The following is a 27702-nucleotide window of genomic DNA, read 5'->3' on the forward strand; positions in this document are numbered from 1 at the left end:
CAGAAACCAAACGAGGGTCACTATGAGTAGGAATCAGCTTGATGGCAGTGAATTTGGTTTTTCTAGAAGGGCCATATTAAGTAATTCACTACACTACAAAATTATAATCTTAATGTTTACAAGTAAACACTGTGCCTGGAGGCTTTGAGATCAGGTCTGCACAACTGGAAATCTGATTCTTTTTAAACATTTGGATCTCCAGTCCACCAGGACCTATTGAACCAAGATCTCTAGCTGCACCTCAAGAATCCCTCATGCATTTATTCACATTTCATGGTCGTTAAATGTCTATAAACATGTGTGCTGGCTTGTTTTAAAACAAATCGTATCTACCATGATCCCACAGGTTTCTCACACCAAAATGGCAGGGAGAAAGGGGGTTTCACAGGAGAAGGCAGGCTCTGAAGCAAAGCTCCTCTCCAACTATAACACAGAAACCTTGCTGGACACATGACTGATGATGTGATAAGAGGGTGCCCATACCATATTGAATGGGAAACAGGAATTCCAAGGTAACTGATTGCATATAAAGAACAAGATAACTGATTGCACACTAGGAACACAGTTTCTACTTACTCACTTGGAACAAAACAATCTGTAGCATAAGTGGAGAGTAAAATTTGGCAGGGCTCACTGTGAGCCCATGAGGGAGAGAATTCCTAAAAGAGCTCCTAACTTAATCAATCACCTGAACCAGGAGGCAAAAAGCCGCCTTCGAAAATAGATCAAAAGGGTTATATTGGTCCAGGCATGCACACACAGTATCAATCTCTGGACAAACCACGTAGGGCTCCAGGCATCACCTCACAAGTATGCCCAGAGCAGCCTGGTTTTATTTTTAAATGCACAGGAAAAGTCAGACAAAACCCGGAGCAAGGCTGATAGGGCAAGGACTATGGGGAGTAAGAGTCAGGTCCAAATTGAAATGAACTCAGATTTATTTTCCTACTGATGTCATTCCTGTGGAACACTCACTAAATCCACCCTCAGATTGACAAACTAGTGGCATCTGATCCAAAAGAGAGAAAAGGACCTCGGTTAAGAAAGAAAACCCAGAGCCAGCTTGTGCCTTAGCCAGAGAACATGACTCCTCGGCCTGTATATCTGTGAGATGAGTCAGCTTTCCTGTTGGATCCCCTAGTTAGAGGTATGTCTAAGGTCTGGCAGATATGGTACACACCCTGGGCGCCACTTGAAGGGGGTGCCACTGAGCAGTTTCTATTAACCCAGTTTAACCCAACCTCCTTTCTCAAGACAATATCTTTGTCTACTTCTCTGATAGACATAGAGATGTAGGGGGGTGGGCAGAGGGGGGCACTTACCCCTGGGTGAAAGTCCAAAGGGGCACCAAATGAGATGTGGTATGACATTCTGAAGCACCACAAATATGAAAGGCACCTGACTAAGGCAGCTGGACAAGAGGAGGGAAGGCGTTTCTGCTGATGTGTCGCTGTTTCCAATATCTGTTGTAACCCTATGTATAGCAGAACACTGCCTGGTCTGCACCATCTCCATAATCATGGCTGTGCTTGAGCCCATTGTTGCAGCTACTGTGTCAACTCATATCATTGAAGGTCTTCCTCTTTTTCACTGACTCTCTATTCATCTTCAAATTGGGGGCAGATATGAATTAGAGATTGGTCCTGGGCACTTGAAGTGGTGGAGGGACACAATACAGAGATTGTTCCAGGAGCCTTTACCCTTGCTAAACCCCTGCTCCCAGTAACTGGGGCCATTCCTGTATCCCATCTCAGCACTCCAGACTCTTAGTCCAGTGGAAGCCTTAGTTCATTCAATTCTTGACATACATAGCCAATCATTATTATTAGGTGCCACCAAGTCATAGCTGACTCATAGTGACCCCATGTATAGCACAGCGAAACATTGCCCAGTTCTGTGCCAGCCCCACAATCTTTGTTATACCTGAGCCCAATGTTATAGCCACTGTGTTGATCCATCTTGTTGCGGGCCTTCCCTTTGTTTGTTGACCTTCCACTTTACCAAGCATATCCTTCTCCAGGGAATGGTCCCTTCTGACAACATGACCAAAGTAGATGAGATGAAGTCTGGCCATTCTAGCTTCCAAGGAGCATTCTGGCTGCACTTCTTCCAGAACAGATTTGTTAGTTCTTTTAGCAGTCCATGGTACTATCGACATTCTTCTCCAATACCACAACTTAAAAACATTGACTCTTCTTAGGTCTTCCTTATTCATTGTCCAGCTCTCACATTCATATGAGGCGATTGAAAATACCATGCCTTCTGTCAGGCACACCTTAGTCTTCAAGAACATATTTTTGCTCTTCAGCACTTGAAAGAGGTCTTTTGCAGAGATTTGCCCAATGTTGTACATCGTCTGATATCTTGACTGCTGCTTCCATTGGTGTTGATTGTAGAACCAAGTAATATAAAGTCTTTGACAACTTCAATCTTTTCTCCATTTATTGTGATGCTGCTTATTGATCCAGTTATGAGAATTTTTGTTTTCTTTGTATTGAGGTGTAATCCATACTGCAGACTGTAGTCTTCAATCTTCATCAGTAAGTGCTTAAGTCATCCTCACTTTCAGCAAGCAAAATTGTGTTGTCTGCATATCATAGGTTGTTAATATGTCTTCCTCCAATCTCGATGCCATGTTCTTCTTATATAGTCCAGCTTCTCGAATTGTCTGCTCAGCATACAGATTGAATAAGAATGGTGAAAGGATACAACCCTGACATACTCCCTTCTTGATTTTAAACCATGCAATATCACCTTGTTCTGTTCAAATGACAGCCTCCTGGTCTATGCACAAGTTCCTTATGAGTACAATTAAGTGTTCTGAAATTCCCATTCTTCTCAATATTATCCACAACTTGTTATGATCCACCAATTGAATGCCTTTGCATAGTCAATAAAACACAAGTAAACATCTTTCTGATATTCTTTGCTTTCAGCCAAGATCTATCTGACATCAGCAATGATATCCTTTGTTCCGTGTCCTCTTCTGAATCTAGCTTACATTTCTGGAAGTTCTCTGTCAATATACTGCTACAATCTTTTTTTAATTATCTTCAGTAAGATTTTACTTGTGTGCAATATTAATGATATTGTTCGGTAATTTCCACATTCCGTGGGATCATCTTTCTTTGGAATGGGTACAAATATGGATCTTTTCCAGTCAGTTGGCCAGGTAACTAGCTGTCTTCCAAATTTCTTGGCATAACTGAGTGAGTGCCTCCAGCATTGCATCCAATTGTTGAAACTTCTCATTGGGTATTCCATCAATTCCTGGAGCCTTGTTCTTCACCTATTCCTTGAGTGCAGCTTCGACTTCTTCCTTTAATACCATTGGTTCTTGATCAAATGCCACCTCTTGAAATGGATGAAGATCAACGAATTCTTTTTGGCACAGTGACTCTGTGTATTCCTTCCATCTTCTTTTGATGTTTCCTGCATCATTCAGTATATTGTCCATAGAATTTTTCAACATTGCAACTTGAGGCTTAATTTTTTTTTCAGTTCTTTCATCTTGAGAAATGCTGAGCGTGTTCCTCCCCTTTGGCTTTCCAACTCCATGTCTTTGCATATTTCATTATAATAATTGACTTTGTCTTCTTGAGCTGCTCTGTGAAATCTTCTATTCAGTTCTTTTATCTTGTCATTTCTTTCATTTGCTTTAGCTACTCTTCATTCAAGGTCAAGTTTCAGAATCTCTTCTGACATCCATTTTGTTTTTTTCTTCCTTTCCTTTCTTTTTAATGACCTTTTGCTTTCTTCATGGATGATGTTCTTGATGTCACCCCACAATTCCTCTGGTTTTGGGTCACTGGTGTTCAATGCATCAAATCTATTCTTTAGATGGTCTCTAAATTTAGAAGGGGTATATTCAAGGTCATGGTTTGACTCTCGTGGATTTTTTTTTTTTTTAATTTTATTTTATTTAGATTTGGGTGAAGATTTACAGAGCAAATTCACTCTCGATACAGCAGTTCACATACACTTTGTCTCATGTCATTGACCACAGTTTATCGTGGATTTGTTTTAATTGTCTTCAACTTCAAGTTGAACTTGCAAATTAGCAGTTGATGGTCTATTCCACAATCAACTCCTGGCCTTATTTTGGAATATTGAGCTTTTCCATTGCTTCTTGCCACAGATGTAGCCAATATGATTCCTGTGTGCTCCATATGGTGAAGTCCACATGTATAGCTGCTGTTTGTGTTGTTGAAAAAGTATTTGCAATGAACAAGTTGTTGGTCTTGCAAAATTCTATCATGTGATCTCCAGCATTATTTCTATCACCAAGGCCAAATTTTCCAACTACCGGTGATTGATCTTTGTTTCCAAAGAAACAAAGATAACCATATGGATATCTTTTTTATTTACTCAAAAGGGAGTAACTATATTCTTGGTTGTCCATCTTGCTTTTCTCCCTTTATAATGTATCTTTTCTCACTTCATAATATTTCTATTCAAAATTTGCACCATGCATATATTTCCATATTTTCTTTCAGTCTTATGAAAGAAAGAATTAAGCCCTGCTGCTGTAAGTCAACAATGTATGTCATGAATCTACTTCTCTCCTATGCATCTAGAATGGTTCTTATTTGCTACAGTCCCTGGGAGAATTGAGAAAGTAGTCATTCAAATTACTTGCCTTCTGGGGTTTGGCAGAAGACTCCAGTTATGAAAGGCTGATAGAGAAGGACATTGTATGCTGCTGTCAGCTGCCACTGAGTTAGCCTCATTGCAGCCCCATGCACAACAGGATTGGCCCCTTGTGCTCTTCAGGGTTGTCATTGCCTGATTTATGGAAGTAAATTGCCAGGCCTTCCTTCCTGGTCTATCTTAGTCTGGAAGTTCTGTTGAAACTGTAGCAACATGTAAACTTCCATTGACAGACAGGTGGTGGCTGTGTTTAAGGTGCACTGGCCTGGACTCAAACCCATGTCTCTTGCATGGAAGGCAAAAATTCTACCATTGAACTGCCACTGCCCTCAGTACATCGTATGGTGAACTATAATTTAACCAGTCTGATACTGATGGACATCTAGGTTGCCCCTCCTCCACATACATATACTTCTTTTTGGTGGCGTAGTGCCTAAGGCATTTGACTACTAACCAGAAGGGTGGCGGTTCAAACCCACCAGCCACTCTTCGAAATGAAAGTTGGGCAATCTAGTTCTGTAGTGATATTACCTCAGAAACCCAAGGAGGGGGTCTCTATGAGTCTGATCCCACTTACCGGCAGTGCCACGCATTATTGAAAACAATGTTGCAATGAACATGCCTGAAACACTTGGCGAACTTTTGTGAGTATATCTGTAATGAGAACATAGATATAAGTTACAATTTTATATTTTCTTGAACATTTACTTACTCAGATTAGTAGGGAGAACATTTCCATCAACTTTTTTTAAAAAAAGTTTAATACCCAGTAATGGTCTTTTTTTTTTTTTTTTTTTTAAGTTTATTGTGGTAAAATATATATTTTACCATAATTATGTGTGTGTGTGTATAAAACCAAATTCACTACCGTGGAGTCAGATCCAAATCATAGCGGCCCCTCCTTGGGTTTCCGAGGCTGTATCTCTACGGAAGTAGATTGCCCAACCTTCTTTCCAAGGAGTGCCTGGTGATTTTGAACTGCCAGCTTTCTGGTTAGCAGTCAAATGCTTTAGGCACTATGCCACCAGAGCTCCTATGTGTATATATATATATATACATATATATTATAAAACAAACTACCACTTGTCTGTCAGTTTGTCATAATGTGGTGGCTTGTATGTTGCTGTGAGGCTGGAAGCTATGTCACGGTATTTCAAATACCAGCCAGGTCACCCGTGGTGGCCAGGTTTCAGCATAGCTTCCAGATGAATACAGACTCGGAAGAATGGGGCAATTCACTTCTAAGAAAACTGGCCACTGAAAACCTTATAAATAGCAATGAAACACAGTCTGACATATTACTGGAAAACTTTATGATAGTCTGACAGAGCGTTCAAAGATGAGCCCATCAGTAGAAGACACTGCAAATGCGACTGGGGAAGATCTGCCCGCCAAAGTAGAGTCGGCCTTAATGACATGGATGGAGTAAGGCTTTCAGGACCATCATTTGCTGATAGAGCACAACTCAAAATGGGAAGAAATAGCTGCAAACATCCATTAATAATTGGAATGTGGAACATACGAACTATGAATGTAGGAAAATTGAGAGTTGTGAAAAATGAAATGAAATGCATAAAGATCAATATCCTACACATTAGTGAGCTGAAATGGACTGGAACTGCTCTTTTCTTTCTTTTTTTATTTATTTTATTGTGATTTGGGTGAAAGTTTACAGAGCATTTTCCATACAGGAGTTCATACACATTTTGTTTCATGACATTGACCACAATTCCCCACAATGTGCTCTCTTCCTGCTTCCTCCCCATAATTACCTCTTCCCTGTGTCCTTCCTTCCTATGCACTCCCGCTGCCCCCACCCCCAGCTGTCTCCCTGTGCAAACACTGCCCTTCTGTTCTCCCATGACTGATCACTCCAAGGAGTGTATTCATGTGATGCAAATGATCACCCCCTATGCCTGTCTATTGTTTGGCTGGAAGCCACAGTAGTGAGTTCAGTTCCAGACCATAAGGGGCTATAGTCTCAGGGGTCTGACCTGGCTCTATCAGACCAGCAAACTTGGTCATTTTTTATGATTTTGACTTTTGTTCCACGTTGTTCTCCCACTCCATCCAGGATCTCCTGCACCGATCCTCCTCTGAATGTTTCATGACTATTCATAAAGTTTTCCAGTAATATGTCAGACTGTGTTTCATTGCCATTCATAAGGTTTTCAGTGGCCAGTTTTCTTAGAAGCTAATGGCCCTGTCCTTCCGAGTCTGTCTTTGTCTGGAATTTCTGCTGAAACCTGTCCACCACGGGTGACCTGGCTGGTATTTGCAATACTGTGACATAGCCTCCAGCCTCACAGCAACACACAAGCCACCACAGTATGACAAACTGATAGACAAGTGGTGGTTCATTTTATAATATATATATTATAGAATATATGTATATTATGGAATGTATATTATAATGCCGAGAATGACAAATTGAAGAGAAATGGTGTTGCATTCATCTCCTTTAAGAACATTTCAAGATCTATCCTGAAGTTCAATGTTGTCAGTGATAGAATAATATCCATATGCCTACAAGGAAGACCAGTTACTACTACTATTATTCAAATTTATGCACCAACTAGTAAGCCAAAGATGAAGAAATTGTAGATGTTTAGCAACTTCTGTTGTCTGAAATTGACCAAATGTGCAATCAAGATGTATTGATGATGACTGGCAATTGAAACGCAGAAGTTGGGAACAAAGAAAAAGAATGAGTAGTTGGAAAATATGGCCTTGGTGATAGAAATGACTCCAGAGATTGCATGATATAATTTTGCAAGACTTATTCATAGAAAATACTTTTTTTCAACAACATGAATGGAGGGTATACTCACAGACCTCACCAGAGGGAATACACAGAAATCAACTTGACTACATCTGTGGAAAGAGGCAATAGAGAAGCTCAATATCATCAGCCAAAACAAGGCCAGGAGCTGACTGTGGGACAGAACATCCAATTTTCACATTGAAGCTAAAGAAAATTAGAGCAGAAAGGGAGGAGCCAAGATGGAGTGTAGCTGCCATTCCAGTGGGAGCAAAAATCAATTTGGAAAATTGATTGAGGCAGGACTGAATGGGCAGAAGACTACAAGTGGAAGTTTAAGTCGAGGTTCACTTCTCTCAGCACTTGAGAATCACATAGAAGAATTAGTTTCATGAGTTCATTTGTTGCCTGACCACATGGGTCTTCTCTTTGCAGAGAGAGTCAGGTAGAACTCTGGGAACAAATTGACAACGTAGCTACAGAACTGTGCTGTATCAATGAGGACCAGAAGGTGGCTCTAGATCTTTAGCCTTAAGTAAAGAAGCTACTAATGCCCTGCAGAGTTGTCTTGGTCAAAAATATTCTACAGAATGCCCAGGAAAGGCAGAGGCTGCTAAACCACAGCATTGCCAAGGAAACAGGCCAGAGGAGAGCAATGCTGGATTCAGGAGTTTACCCTCCTGGTTCCCCAAGTAAGTAACACAGTCCAAAAGATGTGTTCATGGCCTCAGAACATCATGAGGACTGTTCCCTAGCTGCCTTGTTTCAGCCATCATGAGAAGACTCCAGGAGACACTTAATCCCTAATCTTTTGAGAGCAGTCTTACAGTTTGTATTTGAAGCACTTAAAAAATCTGACCCATTTATGTGAGAAGCCCAAGAAATTGGTGTATAGGCCTCAGGATCTCAAAGGACTTAAGACTTACTATGGCTCTTGCTTCCTTCCAAGAATGAGTTGAGGCTTCTATATTTGATTTTTAAGACTACATACTCAAGACCCACATCCTTCCCCTTCTTCAGCCTATTTAACAAGAGCAAGGAGGATTCCTCTGGGTACAGGGCCAGGGCTGCATGCACTCTACCTGTGACTTCTCATTTTCCTTTGTTTACACTGAAGATTTGGAGGAGAGGGCAGGTAAAGTCAAGATTACCTGTTCACTCTCTTATTGATTGCACCGGCTTGATTTAGTTACAGTATTGCTGGAACCATTTAGTGTAATAAATGCTTCAACAGTGAAAAAAATAAAAAAGGAAAGAAAATTAGAGCAAGTCCACAAGAGCTGAAATATGACCTTGATTATATCCCACCTGAATTTGGAGAGCATCTGAAGAACAGATTTGACACTGAACACCAATGACTAAAGACCAGACAAGTTGTGGGATAACATCAGGAACATCATACATGAAGAAAGCAGTCATTAAAAAGACAAGAAAGGAAGAAAAGACCAAAATGGATGTGAGAACAGACTCTGAAACTTGGCCTTGAATGGACAGTAGCAAAAGCAAATGGAAAAAAAGAGCTAAATAAAAGAACTGAACAGAAGATTTCAAAGGGCAGCATGAGAAGACAAAGTAAAGTGTTATAATGAAATGTACAAAGAAATGGATTTAGAAAACAGAAAGAAAAGAACAAACTCAGCATTTCTCAAGCTGAAAGAACTGAAGAAAATATCTGAGCCTCCAGTTGCAATATTGAAGGATTCTATGGGCAAAATATTGAATGATGCAGAAAACATCAAAAGAAGATGGGAGAAATACATGGAGTTACTATGCCAAAAAGAATTAGTCAATGTCCAACTATTTTTAGGAGGTAGCATATGATCAAGAACCAGTGATATTGAAAGAAGAAGTCAAAGCTGCTGAAGGAATTGGTGAAAAACAAGGCTCCAGGAATTTACAGAGTAACCAGTGAGATGTTTCAATAAATGGATGCAGTGCTGGAGGCACTTACTCATTTATGCCAAGAAATTTGGATGACAGTTACCTGGCCTGCTGACTGGAAGAGATCCATATTTGTACCGATTCCAAAGACAGGTGATCCAAAAGAATGTGGAAATTGAACAATATCATTAATATTATACATAAGTAAAATCTTGCTGAAGATAATTCAATGGTTGCAGCAATATATTGACAGGGGACTTCCAGAAATGCAAGCAGGATTCAAAAGAGGAGGTGGAATGAGGGATATCATTGCTGATGTGAGATGGATCTTGGCCGAAAGCAAAGAGTACCAGAAAGATGGTTACCTGTGTTTCATTGGCTATGCAAGACATTCAACTATGTGAATCATAACAAATTATGGATAACATTGCAAGGAATGGGAATTCTAGAACACTTCATTGTGTCATAAGGAACCTGTACATAGACCAAGAGGTTGTTGTTCAAGCAGAACAAGGGGATACTGCATGGTTTAAAATCAGGAAGGGTGTGCGTCAGGGTTGTATCCTTCCACTACACTTATTCAATCTGTACACTGAGCAAATAATCTGAGAAGCTGGACTATATGAAGAACATGGCATCAGGATTGGAGGAAGAACCATTAACAACCTATGATATGCAGAGGACACAACCTTGCTTGCTGAAAGTGAAGATGACTTAAATCACTTACTGATGAAGGTCATAGACTACAGCCTTCACTAAGGATTACATCTCAACATAAAGAAAATGAACATCCTCACAACTGAAGCAATAAGCAACATCAGGATAAACAGAGAAAAGATCGAAGTTGTCAGGGATTTCATTCTACTTGCATTCATGGTCAACATCTGTGGAAGCAGCAGTCAGGAAATGAGACAATGTATTGCACTGGCCAAATCTGAAGCAAAGATTTCTTTAAAGCTAAAGAGCAAAGCTGTCACTTTGAAGACTAAGGTATATCTGAACCAAGCCATGGTATTTTCAATCGCCTCATAAGCATGTGAAAATTGGACAATGAACACGGAAGACCAAAGAAGAGTTTATACCTTTGAATTGTGTTGGTGAAGAATACTGAAAATATCATGGACTGCCAGAAGAATGAACAAATCTGTCCTGGAAGAAGTATAGCCAGAATGCTCCTTGGAAGCAAGAATGGCCAGACTTCGTCTTATCTACTCTGGTCATGGTATCAGCGAAAACAGGAAGACCGTCATAGAGATGGATTGACACAGTGGCTGCCATGGTGAGCTCAAGTATGGCAAGGATTATGAGGCTGGTGCAGCACCGGGCCATGTTTTGTTCTGTTGTACACAGGGTTGCTTTGAGTCAGAGCTAATTCAATGGTACCTAACAACAACAACAACATATACATACAACAAAAGGTTGTCACTTTAATCATTTTTAAGTGTACAATTCAGTTTCATTATTTACATTCACCATGTTGTTTTACTATCACCATTACCCATTTTCAAAAGTTTTTTATCAGCCCATGAGTCGGATCCGACTCCACCACATTGTTTGTTTTTTTAGGTTAAACAGAAACTCAGTGCAATAATTCCTGTTCCCTCCTCCCCACAGCTATTGGTTTTTGTGCCTTGGAGTTGGCTCAAACTCAAGGTAACCTTATGTAAACAAAACATTGTCCTGCACCATCTTCATGGTCCTAGACATACTTGAGCCCATTGTTGAGGCTCTTGTGTTAATCCACAAACTTGTCTCTATGTATTTGCATATTCTAGATATTTTGTATATGTTGTTGTTGTTGTTGCTATGTGCCGTCAAGTCGGACTGGACTCATAGTGACCCCCGCTTGGGTTTCCGAGGCAGTATCACTACAGAAGTAGATTGCCCCATCTTCCTTCCGAGGAGTGGCTGGTGGGTTTGAACCGCCAGCCTTCTGGTTAGCAGTCACTGCCTTAGGCACTATGCTACTAGAGCTCCCACTCTGGTAATATACATTTTTGTGTATATATCTGGCTTACTTTACTCAACATGTTTTCCAGGTTGATCCATATTATCATGTATATCAGAATTTCATTTCTCTTTACGGCTGAATAATATTCCATTTTATGCGTATACTGTATTTTGTTTATCTATTCATCTGTTGACAGACACAGTTTGTTTCCACTTTTAGCTATTGTGCTACAATGAACAAAACTGTATACATATCTGTTTGAGTTCATCCTTCAAATCCTTGGGGTATATACCTAGAAGTGGAATTGCTAGGTAATATTGTAATTCTATACTGAACTTTTTGAGGAACTGCCAAACTGTTTTCCACAGTAGCTTTACCATTTTAGGAGCTCTGCTGGTGTAGTTCCTACAGCATTTGACTGCTAACCAGAAGGCTGGCGGTTCAAACCCACCAGCCACTCCTCAAAAGGAAGATTGGGCAATCTACTTCTGTAATGATATTGCCTCAGAAACCCAAGGAGGGGTTGCTAAGAGTTGGATCCGACTCAATGGCAGTGAGTTTGGTTTTTTGGTTTGTGTACCATTTCACATTTTTAACAGCAATGCACGAGGATTCCAGTTTTCCCACATCCTCACCAACACTTGCTATTTTCAGTTTTGTTTTGTTTGTTTTCCTGATAATAGACAATCTAGTGGGAGTAGAATGATATTTCATTGTGGTTTCCATTTTCATTTCCCTAGTGACCAAGGAAATCAAGTATCTTTTCAAGCACTTATTGACCATTTGAATATCTTCTTTGGAGAAATGTCTCTTCAAGGCCTTGGCCCATATTTTAAATTGATTTGTCTTTTTGTTGAATTGCAGGAGTTCTTTACATATTCTGGATATTGAATGCTTATCTGTATGGTTCCCAAATATTTTTCCTATTCTATAGGTTGTCTCTTCATGTTGTTAATAAAGTCTTCCTTTGATGCACAAAAGTCTAAAATTTCAATGAAGTTCAATTTATTTATTTCTTCTTTTGTTGCTTGTGCTTTGGGTGTCATATCTAAGAACCCAGTATCAAACACTGGGTCCCAAAACATTATTCTTATGTTTTGCTCTAAGTGCTTTATTATTTTAGTTCTTATATTTAGACCCTTGAGCTATTTTGTGTTAATTTTCATACATGGTATGACATGAGAGTCCAGCTTCATTCTTTTGCATGTGGAGATGCAGTTGTCCCAGCACTATTTATTGAAGAGACTATTCTCTCCCCATTGAATGGACTTAGCACCCTTGTCAAAATCAATTAGCCATAGATATATATTTCTGGATTTTCAGTTTAATGCCATTGCTCTATATGTTTATCCTTTTATAAGCACCTCATGGTTTTGACTACTGTAGCATTATGAAAGAAGAGAGTATGAATCCCCCTACTATGCTCTTTTAAACTTTTTTTTTTTTTAAGATTGTTTTGGCCCTTTGAGGCTCCTTGCAATTACATATGAATTTAAGGATCAGCTTTTACATCTCTGCCAAAAAAAGACTGTTGGATTTTTTTTTATAGGGATTGCATTGAATCTGTCAATTGCATTGGGCAGTATTGACATCTTAATAACATTAAGTCTTCCAATTCATAAATATGGGGTGTTTTTTCATTTATTCAGGTCTTCTTTAATTTCTTTCCACAATGTTTTATAGTTTCCTGTGTACAAGTCTTTTGTTAAATTTATTCCTAGGTATTTTCTTCTTTCAGATATTATTGCAAATGAGATTGTTTTCTTGATTTCTTTTTCAGATTGTGCATTGCTGGTGTATGACACAACTGAAGTTTGAGTGTTGGTCTTGTACTCTGCCACTTTTCTGAATTCATTTATTCACTCTAAAATCTTTCTTAGGGCTTTTCTATATTTAGGACCATGCTTTGGTGACATAGTGCCTAAGGCATTTGACTGTCAACCAGAAGGCTGGCAGTTCAAACCCACCAGCCACTCCTAGGAAGGAAAATTGGGTAATCTACTTCTGAAGAGATACTGTCTTGGAAACCCAAGGAGGGGTCGCTATGAGTCGGGACCAACTCGACAGCAGCGAGGTGAGGGATCTGCAATTATAATAAAACACAAGTAAACATCTATCTGGCATTCTTTGCTTCAAGCCAAGATCCGTCTGACATCAGCAATGATATCTCTCGTTCCATGTCTTGTTCTGAATTCAGCTTGCATTTCTGGAAGTTCTCCGTCAATATTCTGCTGCAACCATTTTTAAATTATCTTCAGCAGGATTTTACTTGTGTGTGATAATAATGATATTGCTCAATAATTTCCACATTCTGTGGGATCACTGTGTTGATCATGACAAATTATACATAACATTGAGAATGGGAAGCCCAGAACATTTAATTGTGCTCAAGAGGAACCTGTACATTGACCAGGAGGTTGTCGTTTGAACAGAACAAGGGGTACTGCATGGTTTAAAATCAGGAAGGGTGTGTGTCAGCATTGTATCCTTTCACCATACTTATTCAATCTGTATGCTGAGCAAATAATCCAAGAAGCTGGACAATATGAAGAAGAATGTGGCATCAGGATTGGAGGAAGACTCATTAACAACTTGCAATATGCAGAGGACACAACCTTGTTTGCTGAAAGTGAAGACGATTTGAGCACTTACTGATGAAGATTAAAGATTACAGTCTGCAGTATGGATCACATCTCAGCATAAAGAAAATGAAAATTCTTACAACTGGACCAATAAGGAGCATCATGATAAATGGAGAAAAGATTGAAGTTGTCAAAGATTTCATATTACTTAGTTCCACAACCAACACCAATGGAAGCAGCAGCCAAGACATCAGACAACATATTGCACTGGACAAATCTGCTGCAAAAGACCTTTTTAAAGTGCCAAAGAGCAAAGATGTTACTTTGAAGACTAAAGTACACAAGCCATGGTATTTTCAATCAGCTCATATGTGTGTGAGAGCTGGACAATGAATAAAGAAGACCAAAGAAGCGTTGATGCTTTTGGATTGTGGTGTTGGCAAAGAATACTAAAAGTACCACAGACTGCCAGAAGAATGAACAAATCTGTTCTGGAAGAAATGTAGTCAGAATGCTCCTTGGAAGTGAAAATGGCCAGTCTTCATCTCACCTACTTTGGTCATATTATCAGAATGGTCCATTTCCTGGAGAAGGATATCATGCTTGGTAAAGTGGAGGGTCAATGAAAAAGGAGAAGGCCCTCAATGAGATGGATTGACACAGTGGCTGACACGACGGGGTCAGATACAGCAAGGATTGTGAGACTGGCACAGGACTAGGCAATGTTTCATTCTCCTGTACATAGGGTCGCTATGAGGCAGAGTTGACTCAATGGCACCTAACAACAACAACAGTCTGCAATTAGAGGTAGTTTTACTTCTTTCTTTCTGATTTGGGTGCTGTTTTCTTTAAAATTTGACAAGAGATTATGGGATGCTATACATTTATTTTTACTTTTATTTATGTACATGTTTTCTTCTCATTGCCTCTAGTTAACCTCATCTGCTCATTTATTCTTTTCAACCATGTAGTCGTTAATTTAAATTATTATAACAGGAATATATTGTGAATACTCTGCAGCCATTATTAATAAACTTTTTGTAAGTTCCTGTGGTAGTTATGTTTGTGTGTCAACTTGGCTGGGTCTGGTTGAGTGGCTGGGCAGCTGGTGGTAGTTATTCCCCATGATGAGAATGGCAATCAGCTCTATGGTGGGATCTACCATAGGCAGCTGAGTAGCTGTCTTTGGGATATGGTCTGCTTCCTGTATATAAGGAGAAGCCTTGGGAATGGTCTCTAGCCTATGGCATGCTTGGATCCTGCATATAGCCATGTCATTGCTCAGCAGCCTGCCATGCTCTGCTGACCTTGGGACTTACAATGGACTTAAGTTAATGGCCTGTTGTGTGGTTTGGTAATATCAGGACTGTGCCTTTTTACTTGTCAACCTTGGGGCTTCTCAGCCTCAGCAGCCAGCAGCTGTCTGAGTGAAGAAATGCCTCTAGCTTCAGTGGTCCGGGAACAGGAGGCAGAGCTGGACCCCAAGGTTGAGGGGTTTTCACCCAGCCACTAGAGCCTTGGCACTTTGAACTTGGACTTAAAGCCTCCAAATTGTAAGAATAAACTCCTGCTTGTTTAAGCCATCCCATTTGTGGTATATATTCCTTTCATAGCACCACTAGGTAACCAGAACAGTCCCCCACTTACTGGTGGCCCAAAGCTTTCCTTTTGCTATTGCTTTTGACAAAGTAGTTTAAATTATATTTTTGAAAATAGGACCTTTGTACAGGTATAGGATAAAATGTTCCCCAAACATGAACTAGGACATGATATACTGTACTTTACAAAACCAGCTTTAATTAGGGCTAATTCCTCCTTATCAGATGTTGATATACACATAACTATAAACATGTCTTATATCAACCATTAAGTAAAATTAATAACTTATCTCTATATAACAGCTCTCAAGTATCCAACGCCATCCATCTGTCATGCCTTTTTGAGACATATCAGGATGTCCCAGAAAACTGAAATTCAGCATGATCATACTTTGTTCACAAAAGGATATATAACTTCCAATTTTATGTTCTTTTTTTTTTAACCTCAGTTTTACTTAATTTAAACTGCAAAAATGAAGTTTCTTTAAAAGTAATAAGAATAATTAATAGTGGTTTGATTAGTCTTGGAGAGGTGTGTGTGTGTGTGTGTGTGTGTGTATTGGTAAAATTACCAGAAATTGAGAACTTGACTAGTTCTAAATATCAGGAAACAAAACTATTTGTAAGTTAGGTGATTTCTAATTTCTGAGTTTCAACAAAATTGAGAGAAGGTCTAATCCAGCTGATAATTCATGGAAAATAATTTTTGATGTTCACTGTATGATTTTGAAGGAGTTCTGGTGGTGCAATGGTTAAGTGTGTGGCCTCTAACCAAAAGGTTGGCAATTCTAACCCACCCAGTGGGTTAGTAGGAGGAAAACCTGGTTATCTGGTCTCATGAAGATTACAATATAGAAAAACATATGGGGCAATTCTACGCTATCACACAGGGTCCCTATGAGTCAAAATTGACTTGATGCTATTTGACACCAAATGCAATATGTTTTTAGCATATAACTTAGAAGAATTTCTAAGCCTTGAGTAATATTTTAAAAAGCAATACAATTCCTTTTACCTCCACCCACTTACTTATGTAAATACAAGTTCTCAAATGAAAACAAAGTTCATCCATGAAAACAAAAGAGTAGAATTGCTGCTAAACCTATCCCATTGTGGAAATAAGTAATATTTATATTACTTATAAATATTTTTATTACCTATGAAAACATGAACTGAAAAATGCTTTATCCAATATCATTATGTGATCAATTTTAAATAAAATTTTACTTTTAAAATTTAATCATTACTTATAAAAATTTATAACATTTGATTTGTTTAATTATATACTGCTAACAACTGCAATAACTCAATCAGAAAAAAAAAAGAATGCTTAAGAGACTTATGGACACAGGAAATTAAAACAAATTAAATTTTAATTCATGTACAATTTTGTTGCAGAGAAATATGATAGGGTGTGGTAGTTAAGGTTGTGTGTCAACTTGGTTGGGCCTGGTTGAATGGCTGGACAGCTGGTGGTAGTTATTCCCCATGATGAAACTGTCAATCAGCTCCATGGTGGGATCTACCACAAGCAGCTGAGTAGCTGCTTTAGGGATGTGGTCTGCTTTGCGTATATAAGAAGCAGCTTTGGGAATGCTCTCTACCTTATAGCAGGCTTGAACCCTGCATGTAGCCATGTTGTTGTTCAGCAGCCTGCCATGCTCTGCCAATCTTGGGACTTTCAATGGACTTGAATCAATGGCCTGCCATGTGGTTTGGTAACATTGGGACTGTGCCTTTTCACTTGTTGACCTTGGGTTTGTCAGCCTCAGCAGCCAGCAGGTATATGAATGAAGAAAAGCCTCTAGCTCCAGTGGACCGGGAGCAGGAGGCAGAGCTGAAGCCCAAGGTTGAGGGGCTTTCACCCAGCCCCTAGAGCCTGGTACTTTGAACTCAGACTTACAGCCTCCAAACTGTAAGAGAATAAACTCTTGTTTGTTAAAGCCATCCCATTTGTGGTATTTTCTGTTAGAGCAGCACAGAAGTAACCAATACATAATAAGGTAATCAATAAACATCCTTTAAACATAAAGCTGTTGCACTAGGATAAAATTATAGGGAAGAAGTAGAAAGGAAATAGTAATGCAAGGAGAAAATAAATGATGTAAAATATTTGACTACTAAAGAGAATTTATTGTGTATTTTGGTGGCTAGCAATCATTGTGATATTTAAAGCTAAAAGAGTTATGTAAATAGTTTAATGTGGCCTGCAGGCTGTAGTTTGCCCACCCCTGATCTAGACCTAAGAAAGTGGCTGAGAAAATGCTAATAATGCAGATGAAAATTAGAAGTGTGTCATGTCTGCAGCCATTACATTGTGAATAGTGCGCACACACACACACACACACAGAGACACACACAAATAGAAGAACTAGTATTCCAGTATTCAGAAACTATTTCCAATTCAGCAAAGAAGTCACATTCATCACTGATGAATGAATAAAGTTTCTAATATATCTTCATTGTGCCACTTTCATCTGGTTGATATAAGCAAAAATATTAATGAAGAGTTATGTCAAATTACACTTACCTACGTTTACCAGCACACACCACTGGACTTAAGTGTTTCTCATTACCAAATTCAGTTCTAGGAAGCTACCACCAACCTATATTTTCTTTCTGCCACTATCCACAAAAGGAGCTTTGGTGGTGTAGTGCCTAAGGCATTTGACTGCTAACCAGAAGGTTGGTGGTTCAAACCCACCAACCACTCTGCTGAAGGAAAACTGGGCAGTCTAATTCTGTAAAGATTTACAGTCTCAGAAACACAAAGGGGATTTATATGAGTAGGAATCAACTCGATGGCAGTGATTTTTTTTGGTTGTTGTTGTTTTTGGTACTGTGCACAAGGAGTCCTTGGGTACAAATGGTTAAGCATTAACTGAGAGATTGGAAATTCTATTTCATCCAGAGGGGCCTCAGAAGAAAAAGCTGCAGATTAGCTTTTGAAAAATCAGTCACTGAAAACCCTATGGAGCTGTTCCATCCTGACACACAGGGGATTACCATGAGTCAGAATTGACTCCACCGTACCTGGTTTGGTTTTCTGGTTACTATGCTCTGGTAGCATAGTGTCCAAGGCACTTGACTGCTAACCAGAAGGCTGGCAGTTCAAACCCACCAGCCACTCCTCGGAAGGAAGGTTGGGCAATCTACTTCCATAATGATTCTGCCTTGGAAATCCAAGGAGGGGTCACTGTGAGTTGGGTCTGACTCAACAGCACATAACAACAACAACAACAACATGCACAGAATATTTAGGTTTTAGCTTCAGGATATGCCACTTAAGTTTAAGAAACAGATTTAGTAGGCTGTTTGAAATCTGTAGGCAATGAATCCTCTCTGCTTTTTTCTTCAAAGTTCAACAAGACAGAAAACAACAAATGTTGATGAGGGTGTAAAGAGATTATAACTCTCATATACTGCTGGAGGGACTGTCCAATTACGCAATCACTGTGAAAGATGGTACAGTGCTTCCTTCAAAAGCTGGAAACAGGAATACCATTTCATCCAGTAATAGCACTACCAGGTTTATATCCTAAAGAACTGAGAGCCAGGACACAAACAGATGTGTGCACACCCATGTTCAATATAGCATTATTCATAATAGCAAAGAGATGGAAACAACCTAAGTGCCCATCAGCAGATGAATGGATAACCAAACTGTGGTACATACACAATGGGATATTATGGAACCTAAAGAATAGTGTAGAATCCGCAAAATACCACATAACGTGGATGATGTCAGAGGACATTTATGCTGAGTGAAATAAGTCAATCATAAAAGGACAAATATTGTATGACCCCACTATTATAAAAAGTCAAGGTAAGTTTTACACACACAAAGAAACATTCTGTGATGGTTACCAGGGATGGGAGGAGGGGGAGAAAAAATTGCTATCTAAGTAAGAGACACTTATTAATTTGTGTGAAGGGAAAGGCAATATACAATAAGGGGAATATCAGCACAAAATGATCAAGGCAAAAGAAAATACTGGGAGAAGCATACAAGAGTTAAAGGCAACAAAGGTAAATACTATTACATACACCATTCTGCAATAAAAGTAATAACAATAAATGGATACATAGATAGATGCTCAAGCTGAACAGGGATGAGAAGGTGAATGAGACTACACCCATGAAAATATACAGGTTTGACAGAAGATATCTCTACGCATGTATTTATATGTCCTATAGATATATCCTAGAATATAACAGAGCATGCAAGGGGAAATGTTATGAAAACTTCTTAGCTACAACCAAGCACCTTGAAAAAATGAGTCACTGAGTCTGGGGGGTTCAGGACCATAGTCTCAGGGGACACTGTGGTCAATTGGCATAACACAGTCTGCAAAGACAATGTTCTACATCTTACTTTGGTGAGTAGTGAGTGGGTTTTAAAGGACTGTAAAGATTTGCTGCGAAGATCAAATGAATAGTGCATTAAAGTACGAAGCACAGTGCTAGACACATGGTAGAGTGTCAAAATTAAAGGCCAGTTCTTTTTGAAAAACACAATAAAGACATAGATCTAGTAGCTTCAGATGATACAGTCAGTAGACATGGACATTAAAACAGTTATTACAATGTTTCACTATTCTAGAAGATAATGATTGAGCATGCTAATTAGAGACATGGAAGATATTTTTAAGAGACCCAGTTAAACTTTTAGAGATGAAAACTACAGTGTCTCAGATAAAAATAATACACTGGATGATATTAACAAACATTTAAACACTAGAGACAAAACTTGCAAAATGAGTCCCAGAGAGAAAAAAAGACTAAAACGTGAGCTATGGGCTTACTCGAGGAGGCCTAATATATGTGTAATTGGAGAGAGCAGAGGAGTAGAAAAAATATTGGAATAAATAACTAAAATATTTCTAAGTTTGATGAAAACTATAAACCCACAGATTCAATAAACTCAACAAACCCCAAGCCCAAGAAACATGAAAATAAATTATACCAAGATACATCATAATTTAAAAAAAAAAAAATCAATGCTAAGGAGAAATTTTAAGAAACAGTGAGAGAAAAAATACACAGCTTATCCATAGAAATTGACAAAAGAAATAATAGATTTCTTGTCAGAAACAATGCAAGCAAGAATACAGTGGAGAAGGTTCTGTAAAGCACTGGAAGAACTGAACTTTTAATCTAGAATTTTATATCGAAAGAAGTTACTTTTCAAAAATAAAGGTATAATAAAGTTTTTCAGACATACAAAAGCTGAAAATATTCATCACCAGCAGGCCTGAACTATAGGAAATGTTACAGGAAGTCCTTCAAGCAGAAGGGAAATAATGCCAGATGAAAGTCTGGATCTATACAAGATATGAGGAGCACCAGAAATGGTAAGTACAAAATTAATATAAATGGTGTTTTTTTTTTTTTTTAATATTATTATTATCTCTAATCTCTTTAAAATATAATTGACTGCTTAAAGTAAAAATAATAACCCTGTATTGTGAGGTTTACTATATGCATAGAAGTAAAATGTAGTACAACAATAGTAAAAAACCTAGGAGAATGAAATATCAGTATACTATAGTAAGATTTGAACTACTATACATGGAATGTTATAACATTACTTAAAAGTAGAGATATGTTGAGGGTGTATACTCTAACCTAAAGCAAAAATTGCTAAAAAAGAAAAAAAAAAAGTGTTGCAATTTGCCAAACAAGAAGATAAAATCAAATCACAGCAAAATAAATCTTCAATTAATCCAGAGAAAGAAGGAAAGTAGAAGAACAAAGGACATATGGGACATATAGCATATAGCTGGATGGTAGATTTAAACCAAACCATATCAATTATCACATTAAATGTAAATTATTTAAACATGCAAACGGAAAATCAGAAATCAACATATTGGACAAAAAAAAAGAGGCACACAAGAGACACAATTTAAGTATAAAGACATAAATAGGTTCAGAGTAAAAGGATGGAAAATATATAACACATTAATCTTAATAAAAGGAAGCTGTTGTTGTTAGGTGCCATCAAGTCAGCTCTGACTCATAACAACCCCATGTACAACAGATCAAAACACTGCCAGGTCCTGCACCATCCTCACAATCTTTGCTATGCTTGAGCCCATTGTTGCAGCCACTGTGTCTATACATCTCGTTAAGAGTCTTCCCCTTTTTCTCTGACCCTTCACTTTACCAAGCATTATGTCCTTCTCCAGGGACTGGTTCCTTCTGACAATATGACCAAAGTAGGTGAGACAAAGTCTGGCCATTCTTGCTTCTAAGAAGCATTCTGGCTGTGCTTCCTCCAAGACAGATTTGTTTGTTCTTGGGTAGTCCATGGTATATTCAGCATTCTGCGCCAACATCACAATTCAAAGGGATCAAGTCTTCTTCAGTCTTCCTTACACACTGTCCAGCTTTCACATGCATATGAGGCTCCTGAAAATACCATGACTTGAGTCAGGCATATCTTTGCCTTCAGAGTGACATCTTTTGCAAGAGATTTGCCCAATGTAATACATCATTTGATTTCTTGACTGTTGCTTCTATGGGTGTTGATTATAAATCCAAGTAACATGAAATCCTCGACAACTTCAATCTTGTCTCCTTTTATCATGATATTGCTTACTGTGTCAAATGTTGAGGTATAATCCATACTAAGGGTTGTAGTCTTTGGTCTTCTTCAGTAAGTGGTTCAAGTCTTCTTCACTTTCAGCAAGCAAGGTCATGTCATCTGCATATTGTAGGCTGATAATGAGTCTTCCTCCAATCCTGATGCTTTCTTCCTACAGTCCAGCTCCTCAGATTATTTCTCAGCATACAGATTGAATAAATATGGTGAAAGGATACAATCCTGACACATACCTTGTCTGATTTTAAATCATGCAGTAACCCCTTGTTTTATTTGTATGGTTGCCTCTTGAAATCTAGTTTGGCTATATTAATAACAGACAAGGATTTCAGAGTGAAGAATATTACCAGGGATAAAGAGATCCTCATAATAAGAAAGAGTTCAATTCATTAAGAGTACATAACAATCTTAAATTTTCATGTACCTGGTTTCAAAACATATGAAGCAAAAACTGAGAGAACCTAAGGAGAGACAAATCCTCAATTACAGTCAGGTATTTCCATACCAATCTATCATTAAATGACAGAAGAATTACAGAGAAACTCAGTAAGAACATAGAAGACTTGGACAACACCATCAGCCTATGTGGCATTTGACATTTGGCCTACACTGCAAATACATACTAATCTACAGTGACAGAAAGCAGATTAGAAGTTGCCTTAAAAATAAAACCTAAAAAACAAAACAAGAAAAGTACAAAAAGAAGAGTGAAGCTTTAAGAAACAAAGGAATCTATGAGAATAATGGAAAAACAAACAAACCAACCAGGATGGCAGATAACCAATAGACTTAGATAGCAACTCATTCTCATCGGACCTCAGAAAGGCAGTCTCGACAAAGAAGATGGATTTTGTCAAAGATAGTATAGTATTGGAAAGAAAAAAGAAAAGCAAGTAAAAGCCTCAGGGTGAGGGGAGACTTATAAGAAACATGAAGCAGAGTAAAATACACCATAATTTTCTCAGAATGTAAGAAAGATCATTAGTTTGACATGTCTGGAACATTCTCCTTCAAGAGTTAATAACATAGGATTATGTTTCCTTCTCTGAAGTTCTGGTAATACTATTTGACTGTACAGTCCACAATATTTACACACTCCATAATAATGTAACCAATTGTTATTATTATTTTTTTACATTTTTAGAATCACTTCACAGACACTTAATTACATTTACAGAAAAGAATCTAAATGCCTCAAATCTCAACATTGTAAAAAAAAATGAAGTACTAGATGATGTTGCAGGGCAAAATTAGAAAAAGAAGGCAGAGGGAACTGCAGATGTTTATTTTCTTACTTTACAGAGTGGGGAATCAAAATATATATAGGCTACAGTTGATAGGAAAGAAATAGAGATTTAATTAGATTATTTAAATTTGAGGAAAAAAGAGAAGAACTAAACTAATAAAATTATCAATCTTATTTTAAGGGGGAGGAATAAATAAATCCCATCTGCTTTCTAAAACCAATCAGAATAAAAATAGAATAAAAACTCCATATAGGAGCAAATCAGGAAGCATCTATAATCTGAACCTTAATATTTATAAAGAAGGACTGCCAAGTCAAGTAAAAGTAGATCAAAGTGAGGAAAGATGCCAAGGGAGGATGCTCATGTGGCAGATCTCAAGTAGAGCCAACAGAGCACAGTCTTAGGGCTTTATTGTGAGTTGGGAAGACTTCTTTTTGGCCTTGACACTGTTGAAAATCTAACATCTCTCTCTTTCTTTCTCCATATAGCGGGTGCAGGAAGGAGTCTGTATCAAAAAATGAGACTATCCAAAAAAGGAACCAGAGATAGTTGCACAACCCATGGGTATAATAAAAAATATTAAACTGTACAGTTTAAATCAGTGAATTTTATGGTATGTGAATTATATTTCAATGAAGTTTTTAAATAAAAAGAAGAAAGAAGAAGAAGAAGGAAGAAAGAAAGAACCAGAAGAAAAAAAAAGATCATCACAGGAAAAAATGCAAAATAAATAAGAAAACAAATACAGTGTATGCCAGGAAAAAATTTACCATGGAATAGTTGAAAATTGTGACCACATGACTTTCTAAGGAGCACTGATGGTGCAGTGCCTAGGACATTTGATTGATAACCAGAAGGTTGGCATTTCAAACCCACCAGCCACTCCACATAAGAAAGATGGGGCAATGTATTTCCATAAAGATTTACAGCCTTGGAAACTCAATGGGGGTCGCTATGAGTTGGGATTTATTCAGTGGCAGTGGGTGGGTAATAACTTTCAATGGATTCAAAGAGCTTAGTGCAAAATAGGCCTCCATGAATCAAAAACACAAGGACTCAATAATAAAGACAAGGACTCAAGGAAGAAATTCTAAGACAACGTAAGAAGATGAAATTAACTACATGAGACCAGGAAAGACAAGAAAAGTAATGATATCACAGAAATGGAAATAATAGAAAGAACAATAAAAACTGATGAAAATAAGCTGTTTTTATTATTTCGTGTCGCTTTAACAGAAAACACCACAAATGGGATGACTTTAACCAACGGGAGTTTATTTTCTTACATTTGAGAGTTAGAAGTCCGAGTTCAAAGTGCCAGGCTCTAGGGGCTGGGTGAAAGCCCTTCGACCTTGGGCTTCAGCTCTGCCTCATGCTTCCAGCCCACTGAAGCTAGAGGTATCTCTTCACTCAGATAACTGCTGGCTGCTGAGGCTTACAAATCCAAGGTCGACAAGTAAAAAGGCACAATGGTACCCCAATGGTACCAAACCACATGGCAGGCCATTGATTCAAGTCCATTAAGAGTCCCAAGATCGGCAGACAACATGGCAGGCTGCTGAATAATAACTCAGCTATGTGCAGGATTCAAGCATGCCAAAAGCTGCAGCAGTCTTAAATCTTCTCCTCATATACAGGAAGCAGACCACATCCCTAAGGCAGCTACTCAGCTGCTCACAGTAGATTCCACCATGGAGTTGACTACCAGTCTCGTCATGGAGAATAACTACCACCTGCTGCCTAGTAACTCAAAACCAGGCCCAGCCAAGCTGACACCTAACCTTAACTACCACACAAAATAAAGAAATGAAGGATAGGCTTAAGGAAATTGAGCAAAATACAATCAAAAGGGAAAATATGTTCTAAACGATTGTAGGAAAAAATTTTATATATGGCAGACAGATAAGGAAGAGTTAAACTTCAATTATGTATCCTTTGTAAGACAACAGAACAATCAAACACCTCAAAAATACTCATTCTAAAATATAAATCTAGAAAATTCTTCTGAAATAAAAGACTTAAATCTATATATTTAAACAAGCATACCATCTTACAGGAATAACTAACTAGAGTAATTAGCACTGTAACACACTCAAATACAGTTGGTGGACTTTAAAGATATGATCATTCAGATGGAACATCAAATCATATTAAGGCAGAAGGAGCAGAAATCAAGTTGGCTTCAGACTTCTTTAAAACAGCATTTAACATTGTAGAAATTCACTGTCTTCAAACATCTTAGGGGAAACTATGACCCAATAATGTTATTTCCAGCCAAAGTGTAGTTCAAGCATAAAGACAACATGCAGATGATTTCAAACATATAAATATATAAATATTCAGAGAACAGAGTTGCTAGGAACGTGTCTTAAAGAAATTACTAAACAACTTCTATTAACTGAAAGATAAATAGAGAATGAAAATAAAATAATTAAGCATCCAATTTAATAAGTTAGAAAAAGAACAATACAATAATCTTAAGAACAAAAGAAAAAAGGTAAAGATAAAAGCAATGATTAAAGAAATAGAAAAGAAGAAAACCGTGGAATAAATAAATATATCCCAGAGAATGTTCTTAAGGAAAATGAAAAAGTAAACATTTAAGTAAGCCAATATCCATGAACTTACAAATTCACCATTAGTGTTGAGTTAAGATTCATGTATTGTCAAAGGAGGAGTAACAAATTATGCTTTGCTAGGAAGATGGGGCAATCTACTTCCGTAGTGATACTGCCTCGGAAACCCAAGGAGGGGTCGCTATGAGTCAGGTCTGACTCGATGGCACATAACAACAACAACAAAGATAATTGCAAGACCCTTTACAAACTGGTCCCCAGGTTATCTTTTTTACCTTCATCTATTTCTATTTCTATTGGGCAACCTGCACTTCAAGTGTGGCAGTCAGGGTCAAGTGATAGAATTCTCACCTTCTATGCAAGAGATCAGGGTTTGATTGGTGGCCAAAGGACCTCATGTACAACCACCATCATTTGTCAATGGAGCCTTGTGTGTTACTTTTACGCTGAATGGGTTTCAGCAGAGCTTTTAGACTAAGACAGACTAGGAAGAAAGGCCTGGAAACCTACTTATGCAAATCAGCCAATGAAAACCCTATGGATCACAAGGGTCTGATCTGCAACCAATCATGAGGATGGCGCTGGACTAGGCAGCATTTCATTCCATTGTGCGTGGAGTTGCCATTGATGTGGGGGCTCACTCAACAGCAGCTAACAACACCAGTAAAACAACACAAATAATAAAGGGAGAAGCAAATATATAAATATTGAAAATGAGGATGGAGAAGTAAACACAGAGAAAATTAAATGAATTATAAGAAATACATTATTTAACTATATGCAAATATATGTAATAGCTAATTACCTAGGAAAATATATGTCCTCAAATCTAACCCCAGAAAGAGAAGAAAATACAAACAGATTAATTTTCAGAAAACTTTACAAGTAGATTCTATGAAATCTTTATAGAACTCTAATATTTAAATTGTTCAGCACTAGCCAAACTCATAAGAGAAAAAAAAAGAAAATATATATAAAATCAGAAAGGATTAATGGCATATGACACATTATGTGATAAAATTCAAGAAAATCAACTTAAAAAAAAGCAACCCTATTACCAAGAGTAAGATTATTTAGTAAATTGAGTACAAAATTAAAGTGCAGACATTAATAGTTTTATACATAAACAACAATAAACTAGAAAGTATCACAGAAGAAAACATCCAATTTACTATAAGAAGAAAAATGGTAGAATACAAAAAAATAAACCAAGATCTACATGAAGATAACTTGAAAACACTACTTAAGGTCATTAAAAAAGACGTGAATAATAGTCAGACATGCTAGCCTTAGATAAAAAGATGACAGTAATATGATGCCCCCCCAAAACAAAAAACAAAAAACCCACTGCCATTGAGTCACTCTGTGACTTATTGCAATGCCGAATGGGTTTCCAAGGCTGTTAAATCTTTACAGAAGTAGATTTCTTCATCTTCTTTCCACGGAGCTGGTGGTGGGTTTGAACCACCAACCCTCTGGTTAGCAGCCAAATGCCTTACCCACTATTGCCACCAGAGCTCCTTAATATGATGGCAATCCTCTCTAAATAAATCTATAAATTGAACTTCCTCAATAAAAATAGCAACACAATTACTTTCAAAGAAATAGGAAGAAAAGATGAGCCTTTTCAGATACTGAAAAACATTGTCAATATTACAGTAATTAAAAACAGTTTGGCACCAGAACATGAACAGAAAAATCTATGGGACAGATTAAGTATTCCAGAAATAGATGCAAATATATTGAGGTTTAGTTTTTGACAACACTGGCTTTTCAAATCAGTAGGAGCTCTGGTAGCATAGTGGCTAAAGCACTTGACTGCTAACCAGAAGGCTGGCGGTTCAAACCC

Source organism: Orycteropus afer, unplaced genomic scaffold (assembly GCF_000298275.1).
Source record: "Orycteropus afer afer isolate SDZICR_OR568_19922 unplaced genomic scaffold, OryAfe1.0 scaffold00124, whole genome shotgun sequence".
Classification (NCBI taxonomy): domain Eukaryota; kingdom Metazoa; phylum Chordata; class Mammalia; order Tubulidentata; family Orycteropodidae; genus Orycteropus; species Orycteropus afer.